Source organism: Dipodomys spectabilis, unplaced genomic scaffold, assembly GCF_019054845.1.
Source record: "Dipodomys spectabilis isolate Male_0828 unplaced genomic scaffold, ASM1905484v1 ptg000225l, whole genome shotgun sequence".
NCBI lineage: Eukaryota > Metazoa > Chordata > Mammalia > Rodentia > Heteromyidae > Dipodomys > Dipodomys spectabilis.
In genome coordinates this window covers 1,261,573-1,274,516 of record NW_024870902.1, presented here as the reverse complement: position 1 = coordinate 1,274,516, position 12,944 = coordinate 1,261,573, and the positions used below count along the sequence as shown (strand labels likewise).

The 12,944-nt window shown below is 44.4% G+C and overlaps 1 long non-coding RNA gene across 1 annotated transcript; it reads right to left on the bottom strand.

Moving 5' to 3' along the window:
- Positions 1-969: 969 nt before the first annotated feature.
- Positions 970-10,729, bottom strand: LOC122123193. The gene is made up of 2 exons (XR_006150338.1): positions 10,551-10,729; positions 970-2,885 (listed from the first exon to the last, which is right to left on the bottom strand). It is a non-coding gene; the product is annotated as an uncharacterized LOC122123193 (long non-coding RNA).
- Positions 10,730-12,944: the final 2,215 nt, after the last annotated feature.

Below are 12,944 nucleotides of genomic sequence, written 5' to 3'. Positions count from 1 at the left end.
TGTTTGTTGTCACAAGTTTTTATCTTTTCTTGTTTTCACATTCTACTTCTAAAAGCCTTCCAAAGTGTAGTCAATGTAAACAGTTCACTAAAAAGTGGCACAGGAAAAGATCCAACAGTCATACCATTACAGTTTACAGTCACCCATTTATGTGCGAGGATTCCCCAGAGAAACAGGATATATACACAAAAAGAAATTATTTGTAAGGAATGAGGTCATGTGACTATTGAGGTTCCTAAGTCCCTGTTCTGCCCACTGTAAGCCAGAAGCCCAGGAAACCGGAATGCCTGTCAATCAGGGCTCCCATCCAAGTTTGAAGGCCCACGAATCAAGAGAACCAGTAAAGGCATCCTGGCTCAAAGAATTTGTGTGTTTTTATTTCAACTTCACCCTGAAATGATTGGATGAGGCTTACCCATACTGAAGACTGCATCTCTTCTGCACTTCTAGGTTCTGCTTATCTTCTGCTCTCTTCCAGAAACACTCTCATGGAAATACCTATATATAAATGTTTCACTAGCTTTCTCTGATCCCTTAGCCCAAACTCTCATTCTTCACTGTACTCTCTGATAGTTGGGGCTGACTTTAACCTCAAATGGCAGTACAACTTTTTAAAGCTATTTTAAACTTTAAGTTTTTAAAGCTATGTGTACCAGGTACACATTGCTCACATATGTAATCCTAGCTACTCAGGAGACCGAGAGCTGAAGACCAAGGTTCAAAGCCAGTTCAAGAAGTCTGTGAGGCTCTCCAATACACTACCCTCCCCCCGCCAAAAAAAAAGCTGGAATGGGAGCTGTGGCTCAAGTAATAGTGCACTAACCCTTAAGCAAAAGAAAAGATGCTCAGGGATAGTGCCCTAAATCCTTAGTTCAAGCCTCAGGAGCAGCACACACAAAAAATAAGACATGCATGAACTACTAATTTACCTTTCACCACATGACAGAATAAAACCAAACACAGCTACTGTACATTAGTCCAAAGTTTATTAGAGGAAATGACCAGCAAACAATGCAAAAACAGGCCACACAATCTGGTTAACTCCAGCTCTAGAGTTGCTTTAGAGTCTAGATTCTTGCGCCACAATTTTCACAAAAGGTTCTCTTGACAAATGCAACCATACTATAGAGACATTATTAAGCTTATAGTCAGTAAGCCAATTATAATTCTGCAAAACGGCCAGGTACAGTACAGATGCATACCTGTAATTCTAACCACTCAAGAAATACAAGCAGGAAAATCCTGATTCAAGGACAGCCCACTTAGGGACCTTATTTCAAAAGTAAGCGTGGGTGGTGGTATGTGTTTATGGCCCCAGCCAGCTGGGTAGAAGAGAATCAAGGTCTGATACCAGCCTCCCCGCCCCCCCAGCAAAAGCAAAAACCTTGGTATCTGGTTAAGTGGTGGGAACTGACCTATCAAGCTTGAGACTGAGTTCAAATCCCAGTGCCACAAAAGAAAAAACATCCTCCAAAATAAATTTCAGACCTGATTCTAGCCATGAGCCATTTGGAAAGGTAGGGAATGTACAGTTTACTGGATCTTATGCCTTGATCGTAAAGGAATAGCTCTCAAATATTTATGATTTCAACTACAAAAGCCATTGTATAAGACCTTCAGGGCCAATAGAAATAACTCCCAAAGTGTTTATAGAAGCTTCTTTGGGAGTGAGGCCCTTCTGATTAAATGTTTGGTGACTAACCAGGAATGTGAATTCTTTCTGGTTAAAATTTTTTTTCAATTGTAAAAAGAAAATATCTAGTGGGAAAGTAAACTTTATCAAGGCAGGGATTGGATAGAAGTGACATGGAATGAGTGGAATGAGTAAACACCACAAGGCATTGTGCAAATATTTTGACTACAAGCATACTTAAGATACAAATAAAAGCCAGGCAGTGATGATTTCACACTTACAATCCTAGTTACTCAGAAGGCTGAGATCTGAAGACTCGGCTTCAAAGTCAACCCCAGGCAGGAAAGTTAAAAAGACTCTAGTCTGGGAGAGTTAAAGAGACTCTTATCTCCAATAAACTTAAAAAACAAAACAAAATCACTAGGAGAGGTGTGGCTCAAGTGGTAGAGTACTACCCTTGAGCAAAAAAAGCTCAGGGACCGCACCTATGCCCTGAGTTCAAGCACAAGGATCAGAAAATTTTTAAAGGTAAACTGGGTTAGAAACATACAATGCTATTTTAGGAGGTTTAAAGGAAGGGACTGTGGTATGAGGATACGTTCCATAGTTTTCCACTACTATAAATCTTATTACTTTCTCAATGACTATATCTCACAGTCAACCAAGATTGTTTTTTACCCGAGTCTCAATGTCAGAGAGCACTACAGCGAACACAGGTGGCCTCTATTTGCAGTTACCTTTTGTGTTATTTATATATAGGTGGATAGTTAGAGGTTATATATAAATTTCTAGACAACCTACAATACTGGTTTCCTCTCTCAAAAATATTTGATTTGCTTTCGAACAAGTTACTTTTGAATATTTCAATGCCTCATTTCAATGCACTATTATTTACACAGAGAAAACACTGATCAACCCTTAAAATGTTAAAGGAAAGACTATACTTTTTTAATGAATATATCAAACCTCTAAGTACAAATTTTTTTTTTAATATGGTGCCTTGGAAAGTCATCAGATACTTGAAGAGTTTTTAAACATGAACCAATGGGTCTAATTTTAAAAATGTAGCTGTGAAAAAGAGTCCTGTTATTATTACTCATTTGAGAGTTTTCCAGATGAGTGAACAAAATGCATACAAGTTCCTTCAGAGTGTGAAATTCTGCTGCCATGAAATCCTTCTTCATGCAAGAAGTTTGTCGTTTCCAGAATTTGCTTGACTTCTTGAGACATCTTGATATAACAGCAAGCCAGTCTGCAAAAAGCAAACATTTATGAACATTGGAACCCTTATGCCAAAGTTTGAAAATCTTCATTATCTTGGTGACTTGATGTACCCTTAAAGGACTGACACAGATGAGAAGGGAAAATAACAGGCTTTGACCATGTTTTTCACATTTGTATTATTTACCAAGAACAACAACAACAAGAAGATCAGGTCATCAAAAAAAAAAAAACCATTCAAGATCTCTGTCTCTACCAAAAAATGAGGTGGAGGTAAAAACTAAAATGGCTTGAAAGAGAAATTTATAAAAATGCTCATCCCTTTCACTGCCCTCCCAATTCAACCTTCTGCCTTCTATTCTACCATACCACCCAAGGAATTCATGGACAGTGATGCTTAAGCTACTCAAATTCTTCCCAAAGAGGGAGAGTTTTACTTCATCTTTCCCTATTTGGATCCTCTTTATGTTTGCATCTTGTCATACTGCTGTTCTAATACTAAATTGAAGAGCAGTGGAGAGAGTGGACAACCTTGTCTCATTCCTGAGTTTAGAGGAAATGGCTTTAGTTTTTCACCATTAAGGACTGCACTCCCAAATTACTCCAGCTGATTCGAAACTTTGGCAAAGTAGCAGGGTATAAAATTAACCCTTAAAAATCAATGGCTTTTCTGTATGACAATGAGAAGAGCACGGCTGAAATGAGGAATGGAACTCTTTTTTGTAATAGCCCCACAAAAAATAATGTATCTAAGAGTTAACTAAAGACGTGAAGGACCTTTACAATGAAAACTTTTAAAACCTGAAAAAGCAGAACTTAGAAGTGGAAAAACCACCTATGCTCCTGGATTAGAAGGAAACATCATGAAAATGGCAATACTTCCCAAGGCTATCTACAAATTCAATGCGATACCTATCAATATTCCCACCTCATTCTTTTTTTTTTTTTTTGGGCCCGGTCATGGGGCCTGAACTCTGGGCTTGGGCGCTGTCCCTCAGCTCTTCAGCTCAAGGTGAGCGTTCTACCACTTGAGCCACAGCACCACTTCCGGCTTTTTTTTTCTTTTTGCTTATGTGGTGCTGAGGAATTGAACCCAGGGCCTCAGGCATGCAAGGCAAGCGCTCTACCACTGAGCCACTTTCCCAGCCCTCCCACCTCATTCTTAAAGGAAATAGAAGAAGCAATCCAAAAATTCACATGGAACAATAAAAGACCCTGAATAGCAAAAACGATCCTTAACAGAAAGAACAGTACTGGAGTAATATTAATACCAAATTTCAAACTACTACAGAGCCATAGTAATCAAAACAGCTTAGTATGGGCACAAGAACAGACCGGAAGACCAATGGAATAGAACTGAAAACCCAGAAATGAACCCACAGACCTATAGCCACCTACTCTTCGATAAGGGAGCTAAAATACTAGAATAGAAAAAAAACAGCCTCTTCAGTAAATGGTGCTGGCAAAACTGGTTAATCACCTGTAGAAAACTAAAGCTAGATCCTTCATATCACCCTGCATAGAATCAACTCCAAATGGACCAAAGACCTCGAAGTCAAAGCAGACACCCTGAAAACATTACAGGATGGAATAGGAGAAACCCTAGGTCTCCTTGGCACAGGCCAAAATTTTCTTAATAGAGACCTAGAAACACAACAAACCAAAGAAAGGTTGGACAAATGGAATTGCATGCAACTGCAGAGCTTCTACATGGCAGAGGGCATAGCTAGCAAGATCAATAGAAAGCCAATGGATTGGGAGATCTTCACTAGCCATATAACGGACAAGGGTTCCATGTCTAAAATATACTTGGAACTCAAAAAACTAAATCTCCCAACAACAAATCCTCAAAGAAACAATTGCTGGATAAATAAGTGGGCTTAAGAGTTAAGGAGAAACATTTCCAAAGCGTAAATAAGAATGGCCAATAGACACATGAAGAAATGCTCAATCTCTCTAGCCATAAAAGAAATGCAAATCAAAACAACATTGAGATTCTATCTCACCCCAGTTAGAATGGCTATAATCAAGAATTTTAATAACAGATGCTGGAGGGGATGTGACCAGAAAGGAACTCTATTGCATTGTTGGTGGGAGTGTAAACTTGTTCAACCACTTTGGAAAGCTCTATGGAGGTTCCTCAAAAGACTCCACATAGAGCTTCCCTATGACGCAGCAGTCCCACTTTTGGGCATTTACCCAAATGATCACAAACAAGACCATACTAAAGCTACCAGCACAACTATGTTTATTGCAGCATTATTTACCATAGCTAAGATATGGAACCAACCCAGATGCCCCTCAGTAGATGAATGGATCAAGAAAATGTGGTATATATACACAATGGAATTCTATGCTTCCATCAGAAAGAATCACATTGCCCCATTTGTTAGGAAATGGAAAGACTTGGAAAATATCATAGTGAAATAAGCCAGGCCCAAAGAAATATAGGTCCCATGGTTTCCCTTATTTGCAATAACTAGTATATGTCTGGACAAGTAGAAAAGGTCAAAAGCTATGTACATATGACCATATAAGATGGTGTTAAGCGAAATGAACCCCAAGATAGGGACACAACTATTTTTTTTCTTTCTTGCTATTGTTTCTATAATGTACCTAGTGATTTTTTTTTGTTTCTTTTTGTGTTCCTCCCCCACCATATAACCCCTGTTTTCACTGTATTTGATGTTGTTACCCTGCATCTTGTATATACACTTCTCTAATTTGGGGAGGGGAAGGGAAAAAAACAAAACAATTAAATAGGGATACAGGTTGACCCATTGTAACAATGAGATGTACAAGACATTATGATGAAAACGAACTTTATAACTTTGGTAGGGGCGGGGGGCGTTGCTGTGGAGGTGGGAGGGAAAGGATGGTAGGGAAAAAACAAAGGAGGAGGCAACAATGCTCTATAGGAAATGTAGTCATTACTTTGCTCATGTAACTGTAACCCCTCTGTACAGTATTTTTACAATAAAAAAAATGTACCAAAAAAAATTCTTCCCCAAAATGTAGGGGCTGGGTTGGAGAGAGAAGACCACAACTGTCCATCAAGAAGGGCAAATGGGTGGGTGCTAAAGCTGCAGACGGGGTCCTGTAGCTGCTGAGGAAAGCCAGGCGCCAACTCTCGCAGTGCTCACCTTCTCTTCCTCATTCAGTATACCTGTGCTGGCTGGTAGGCTTTGCACCAAAGCAGACATTCTGTTCTAACCACAGCTGTGACATGTGCTTGTACTCAGAAAAACCACTGTCCAAAAGTCATCTTCAGCTACTACTGACCTTTTGTGTTTTTGAGGAAGTTAATATTCTGTTTTGTGACTATAAAACTGGGTGACCAAGATCTTGGCCACTGGCTTATCAGCCAGCCTACTTGGTCCTTCCAACCCCATCTTTTGTCTTTTGTTCCCTTCACTCCCCACCAGTCTCTTCCAGGTTCTGGAGTAGTCTGTATCCCGCAAGTGGGACATGAAAACAAGGCTATACAAAGAAGTCAGGTGAAGAAACCTGCACTTGATGCGTGAGTGAGTGAGTTGAGAAGGTAACAGCTGGAGGGAAGAATGGGGCAAAGTGAGAGCAGGGGGTGGGAACTCTTCACTGAAGTTCTGACATCTATGTTAAGGGCTCCCAGTTGCAAAGTGCCTCACACTGTGTCATGGGCAGACTGTTTGTCCTTGCTTCTCAGAGGAGGGGACTGCTAGCCTGGACACCTGGGTGAAGGTGGCACTGTGACCAGCCTCGCTGTCCTGCCAAGGGTCCTCTACAGATGCCTACTAAACCTTGCCTTTGTGCAATATAATTCAGGATTGTCTTGAACCTCCACAACTTGAATTGTCCAAAGGGCTCTTCAGAAGGAGGCCTCCACCCCTCTTCTTGAGAGCTTGGGAAGGTTTTCGATAGGTGAGGCTGCGCAGAGGCCTTGTCCCCCATTGATCCTGGGGAATGTGTCCCTGCTGTGGTGGACGGTGACTTGGAGCACAGGAGAGGGAAAGGAGTTATCTTCTCTACGTCTTAGCCCTACAGCCGGGATGTCCCTTTGCAAACAGCTTTACCTAAGGCTTAGGCATGGGGCCATAGGGGCACAGAGGACAGATCAAAGGATTGCAGTGCCCTACCACCTGGGAAGAGAGAGGCAGCATGAGCGCAGGACCAGCAGGATGATAGACTGCACAAGCCAGTTCCCCTTGAGACTCGGGAAAAACTGAGGCGGCCAGGCTTGGTGCAGAGCTCCTGCCCCTCCACACTGGGGGCTGTAGAGGCCTCGCCAGGAACGCCCTGCCCCGGGCCGACTCGAGGACCGTGCTTCCTGCCTGCTTATCTGGTGGTGTCTTTCTGCTTTGGAAATCGGAACGGGCAGCTGAGCAGGCTGAAAGAAAGCAGGCCTAGCACAACGCTGCCTGTAGGAACAGTAGGGAGAAGGGGACTTACCATGAAAGGCTTACAAGTATTTCCTGGATTAATTGATTCTGACTATGAGGGTGAAATGAAGATAGTGATACAAACTATTAAAAATATAATGACCATCTCTCCCAAGACAATAGTGGCTCAACTAGTTCCATGACCATTATACCAAATACAGGGAAAGTGTATAAAATCTAAGAGGGGTACTCGAGGTTCTGGATCCTCTGACCATGATTATTGGGTTCAGCAAATAAGACAGGAACCCCTGAACTGATTTTACACCGTAATGAAAAGGCATTCGAGAGACCCTTGATAACTGATGGTTTCCATTGTTTCCAGCCATCACTGGCCAGCTGCATTGCTGTTGTAACCTGCTATCACCCAGTTATAGGAGATAGGACAAAGTAACTCGCCTCAACAAAGCGCTCAATATTTTCCTTGGAAAGATGAGAGGCATACTGAAATATCCCACCCATATGTTCTTGCCTGTTAATCTCTGGGGTAGGGACATTCTGAAGGAAATGGAAGTCCTGCCTATGAACCCCACTGATATCAAAAATATGATGTTAAAACGGAACTATGATCCTATACAAGGACTGGGCAAACCAGGCCAAGGCAGAAAATTTCCTGTTTGATCAAAAGCCAACAGATTGGGATTAGGCTTGAAAGTTTTCAGGAAGAGCCCTGATGTTTCCTGCCATCCAACCCTTGATTGCTGATTCCATTACTTTGGCTTTCTAAGGAACCTGTGTGGGTGGACCAGTGGTCCCTTACACGTGAATTAGTTCAAGATCAGCTAAAAGCAGGACATATGGACCCTACCAGTAGTCCATGGAATAACCCTATTTTCTTAATAAAAAAAACAAATCTGGTCAATGGAGAGTTACACAGGATTTAGAGCAATTAATGCTATAATAAAAATAATGGTCCCTTGCAGCCTGGTTTGCCATCTCCAATTGCTATTCCTTTGAAATTTTTACTTACTTATTATTGATCTTAAAGACTTGGTTTTTTGTTGTTGTTGTTTGCTTGCTTTTTTTTTTTTTTTAACTATTCCTCTTCACCCTAAGGATTGCCCTCAATTTGCTTTTAGTGTTTCAAGCATGAATTGTCAAGCACCCAAACAATGATACCATTGCAAAGTCTTGCCTCAGGGCATAGCTTAGCCCCACTTTGTGACAAGTTTATTGCTGCTGTATTTCAGCCTTTTAGAGAAGCCTCTCCTGCATTACATGGATGATTTTCTCCTGACTCATTCTAATCCAAAATTATCACAGGGTTTGTTTTACAGTTTTAAAGCAACATCTTTGTTTTGTGGGCCTGTGTATTGTTGATGAAAAAACTCAAGTTTCATCTCCCTTTTCTTATGTGGGTCATATTATATCTGAAACAACAATCCATCCTCAGATACCTGTATTAACTACCTGTATTAAAAACTAATCATTTAAGAACTTTAAATAATTTTCAAAATTTGAGAGACAGAAATTGGATTAGACGTAATCTAAAGTTAACCATCTGTGACTTTAAGCCATTGTTTGACATGCTCTGGGGACCTGATCCTCCTACTTCCAAAACCAGAGCTGACACCAAAAGGTCACAAGGCCTTACTTAACCAAGAATGCATGGCACTCATTTAACTTGAATTGATGATACTGAGCCTATCTATCTAGTTGTTTTACCCAAAGATTATATGCCCATGGATTTCTTTGGCAACCACAAGAGCCAATAGAGTGGCTGTTTCTTCCTGTACCTGGAACTCATGTCCTTGTACTTCATCACCATTTAATTAGCAAGCTCATGGTGAAGGGCCAGCAGAAACTGTGTCAACTGACCTTGCTATTCATCCTCACACTCAGTTACAGGTGCAGTGGCTTTATGAATCCTCACAGCCTTGGCAGATGGCCCTGGCAGCCTTCACAGGCCTTCTTTCTTCTCATTATCCTCCTGATAAACTATTGCAATTTTTTAAGGTTACACTTTTTATTTTCCCAAAAATAATTCTTTTCTCTCCTCTGCCCTCTCTGCTTACAGTGTTTACTGACAGGTCCAAGGAAGGAATTGTTGCCCTTAATGAAGTTCTGTCCACTTCTGTGCAGAGTTGAGTTGGTTGCTTTGGCCTTTTCCCTGCCTCGTACCACATCCTTTGATCTTTATACTGATAGTATTTGCATCAAGTACTATTAACCATTAAAATGGCTCTGATTAGTCCAACAACAGATGAAGAGCCATGTCCTGTTTCATCAGTTACAAGTGATTCAGAAAAGGACTTGTCCCTGGTATGTGGGTCATATTAGAGCACATTCTCTTTCACTGATTGGCAGAAGGCAATGTTGTGACTGATGAAGCCACACATGCCCTGGTAGCTGCTAATTTCGAGGATGTGCTGCAATCACGTATCTTACACATCATCAAAATGCCACATCTTTGAGGTAACATTTCACCTGCCCGCCAAACTGTATGGTGCTGCACTGCTTGCGAGGCTGAGCTCTGGGGACTGCAGTTCGAAGCCAGCCCAGACAGGAGAAGCCATGAGACTCCTTATTCTAACCCGCAAAAGGCTGGATGTAGAGCTACAGCTCAAGTGATAGGGCATGCCAGCCTTGAGTTTTGAAAAAGGCAAGGAAGAATGCATGTTCAAGCTCCCTAAGTAAAATAAAATTAAATACATTACAACTATTCCAGGGAATCTGATCCCGAGGAACTGTGCTCCCAGAAAGGTGCTGCACAGTGCCTAAGGTGAGGCTGTCCACCGGATTGTGGGTGTCAGGTGGGAGTATCTGGATCTCAACAGAAAGCCCGGGAGGTAGAAATTGCACACCTGGCTCGGAGTGGACTTCATCCCGTCTGGCCGTCGCCTTTCTGACTAATCACCTGTTTTTGTGACCAGTCGGTATAAAGCCCAAGGAACTGAGCTGCTTTCTGGCGCTAGCCTGGTTCGGGTCGCTGGCAATACATGTCCTTTATCCTCTCTAAAAAGGTGTCTCGATCGCTTGCGGGTCTGGGTTGCCGGATCAAAATAATGGATCGTTTCTCCAGTGGCTTCCGGGTGGTGCAGAGACTCATTCCCAGGGGGTTGCAGCGGGAACCATTAATTCGATCGCGATGAAGCCAAGCTCGCTCGCTCTCGATCCCTTCCCGGAGACTTGGGAGGAGGGAGGGCAGGTCCTCCCCGCTGGTCCTCCACCGTCCCCCCGAACCCCCCCCCCCCAGGGCAGCCCGGGGCGCCCCAGAAATCTTCGGGGAGGGCACTTAATAAAGGAACATACGGTCTCCCGCGTGTGCTGGGGACACTCACCAGGGCAAGAGATAGAAGAACACGAACAGCATCACGTCCAGGAGGATGAAGAGCCACAGGTCCAGCCAGTACGAGTGCTTCGGGACGCCGTTGGGGCCGGCCGGAAGGCGCTCCAGGTGGTTCAGGGCCGGGGCGCCGGCCGCTGCCCCCGGGCCCCGCCGCTCCCGGGCGCCGTGGGGCCGCTCCGCCGCCGCTGCCGCGCCCCGCTCCATCGCGCCCGGCCGTCCGCGCTGCGTCTGCCTCCGCGGCCGCGCCCGGCTCGCCCCCGCCGCCCCGCTCGCCCCCGCCGCCCCGCGCCGCGCGCAGCACCGGGTGGAGCCAGACGCCTACTTCGTGCGTGGGCTCCGCACGACCCCCCCCCCCCAGCCCCGCCCAGCGCGCAGGCGCTCCAGCGCCCAGCCTCCGTGACAGACGGCAGGGGTGGCGGCCCGGACCAGGAAGTAAGGAGCGGCCGCTTCTGTCAGGATGCGGGGCGGGTTCGTCCGGTTTGGGGGGGAAAAGCGCTTCCTGCGACAGGAAGTCACTTCCCTGTTGCGGTTTCTGGTCCGGTGACGGTCGCGGTCTGGTCCTCCCGCCACCGCTTCCCTCCGGATACTTGGGCCAGCGTGTCCCAGAAGGTCCGCCTGGTGGTGGGGGGGGGGGTGGTATGTGAGTAGGGGGGGGTGTCTTGGTGATGCGTGTTGGGGGGGCTCTTGGTGTGTGTGTGTGTGTGTGGTCTTGGTGGTGTGTGTGTGGTCTTGGTGGTGTGTGTGTGTGTGTGTGGTCTTGGTGGTGTGTGTGTGTGTGTGGTCTTGGTGATGTGTGTGTGTGGTCTTGGTGGTTTTGTGTGTGTGTGTGTGTGGTCTTGGTGATGTGTGTGTGTGTGGTCTTGGTGGTGTGTGTGTGTGTGGTCTTGGTGGGGTGTGTGTGTGGTCTTGGTGATGTGTGTGTGTGTGTTTGGTCTTACAGGTACCTCATTGGAGCAAATGTAGGAGTAATTCAGAAAGCCAGGCATCAAGGACTCCCTCAGGCCTGTAATCCCAGCTACTCAGGAGGCTGAGATCTGAGGATGAGGGTTGAATCCAGTAAACTACAAAATTTCAGAAGTGGAGATGTGGCTGCAGAGGTAGAGTGACAGCCTTGAGCAAAAAGTTAGGGCTGCCCAGACCCTGAGTTTAAACCCAGGGGCTGTAGTAGGAAGACCCCCTACTCAGGCAGGCAAGAACCCCTGTTGTCTTGAGTGACAAAGCCCACAGAACGAAGCTGTTGACAAAGAAGCAACTCTATTGAGAAGGTTCCTACGCTGACCGGCCTGGGCGCAGCACACAGGCTGGGGAGGTGATACTTTGACTCTGAGCGGCCCCCATGCTTTGGTTTTTAAAGGCAAAACCTATGAGGTTGAGCCTGGTCACACACAGGTGACCAATGGGATGGTAACCCACACAAAGGATTGTACAGCCGTACCAGACCACACGCAGGTGGCCAATGAGGTTACAGTTTGTAATGGCTGTTTAAACCAACCTATCACCTTGGTTTAAAATGGGTCTACCTTTTGGTGGGGAAAAAGGCGGAGTCTACCATAAGCATGTGCAAAAGTCAGGGTTTACCATAAGGATGTGGTATCACCAGTTGGAGCTAGATTACAACCTGTTTTATGGATCAGTCTTTATGAACAAGCAAGGGTGGGTTAGGTAGTTAAGGAGAGGGGAACCAGATGCATTTTTTTTCATCAAGTCTAAAATCCCTAAAATAAAGGTGAAGCTCAAAATGGAATCATACCAGTTTAGGCCCCTCTGAGGGTCCACTTCAAGGACCAGCACCAAAAACAAAGAATAATGCAAGTTTTCTATTACTCCTTGAGCCTCAGCAAGATTGGAATGCTCAAAGAATAAAAATGATTTATAGGTTTTTTACCCAGTGGCTCAATGTCAAATGTCCTCTTGTTTTGCCACAAGATGTGTTACTCGGAAGATAAAAGCATATAGTAACCATTGCCTGAGTTACTTATGTAACTGTAACCTTTATAATGGCATTTAAAAAAAATCTACACACTGGGGATGGGAAGGCGGCTCAGTGGTAGAGTGCTTGCCTTGCATGCATGAGGCCCTGGGTTCGATTCCTCAGCACCACATAAGCAAAAAGGAAAAAAAACGAAAGTGGCCCTGTGGCTCAAGTGGTAGAATGCTAGCCTTGAGCTGAAGAGCTGAGAGACAGCGCACAGGCCCAGAGTTCAGGCCCCATGACTGCCCCCCCCCCAAAAACAATCTACACACTTGAGTGCCTCTGTGTGCAGTTGTGTGTTCACTTAATCTATGTCTTAAGTCTCCAAAAAATTAAGCTGAGGATTTACTCCATTTTATAGATTTACAAAATGAGACACAAATTGTCTTAGGTTGCTAAAATAAATTGCCTAAC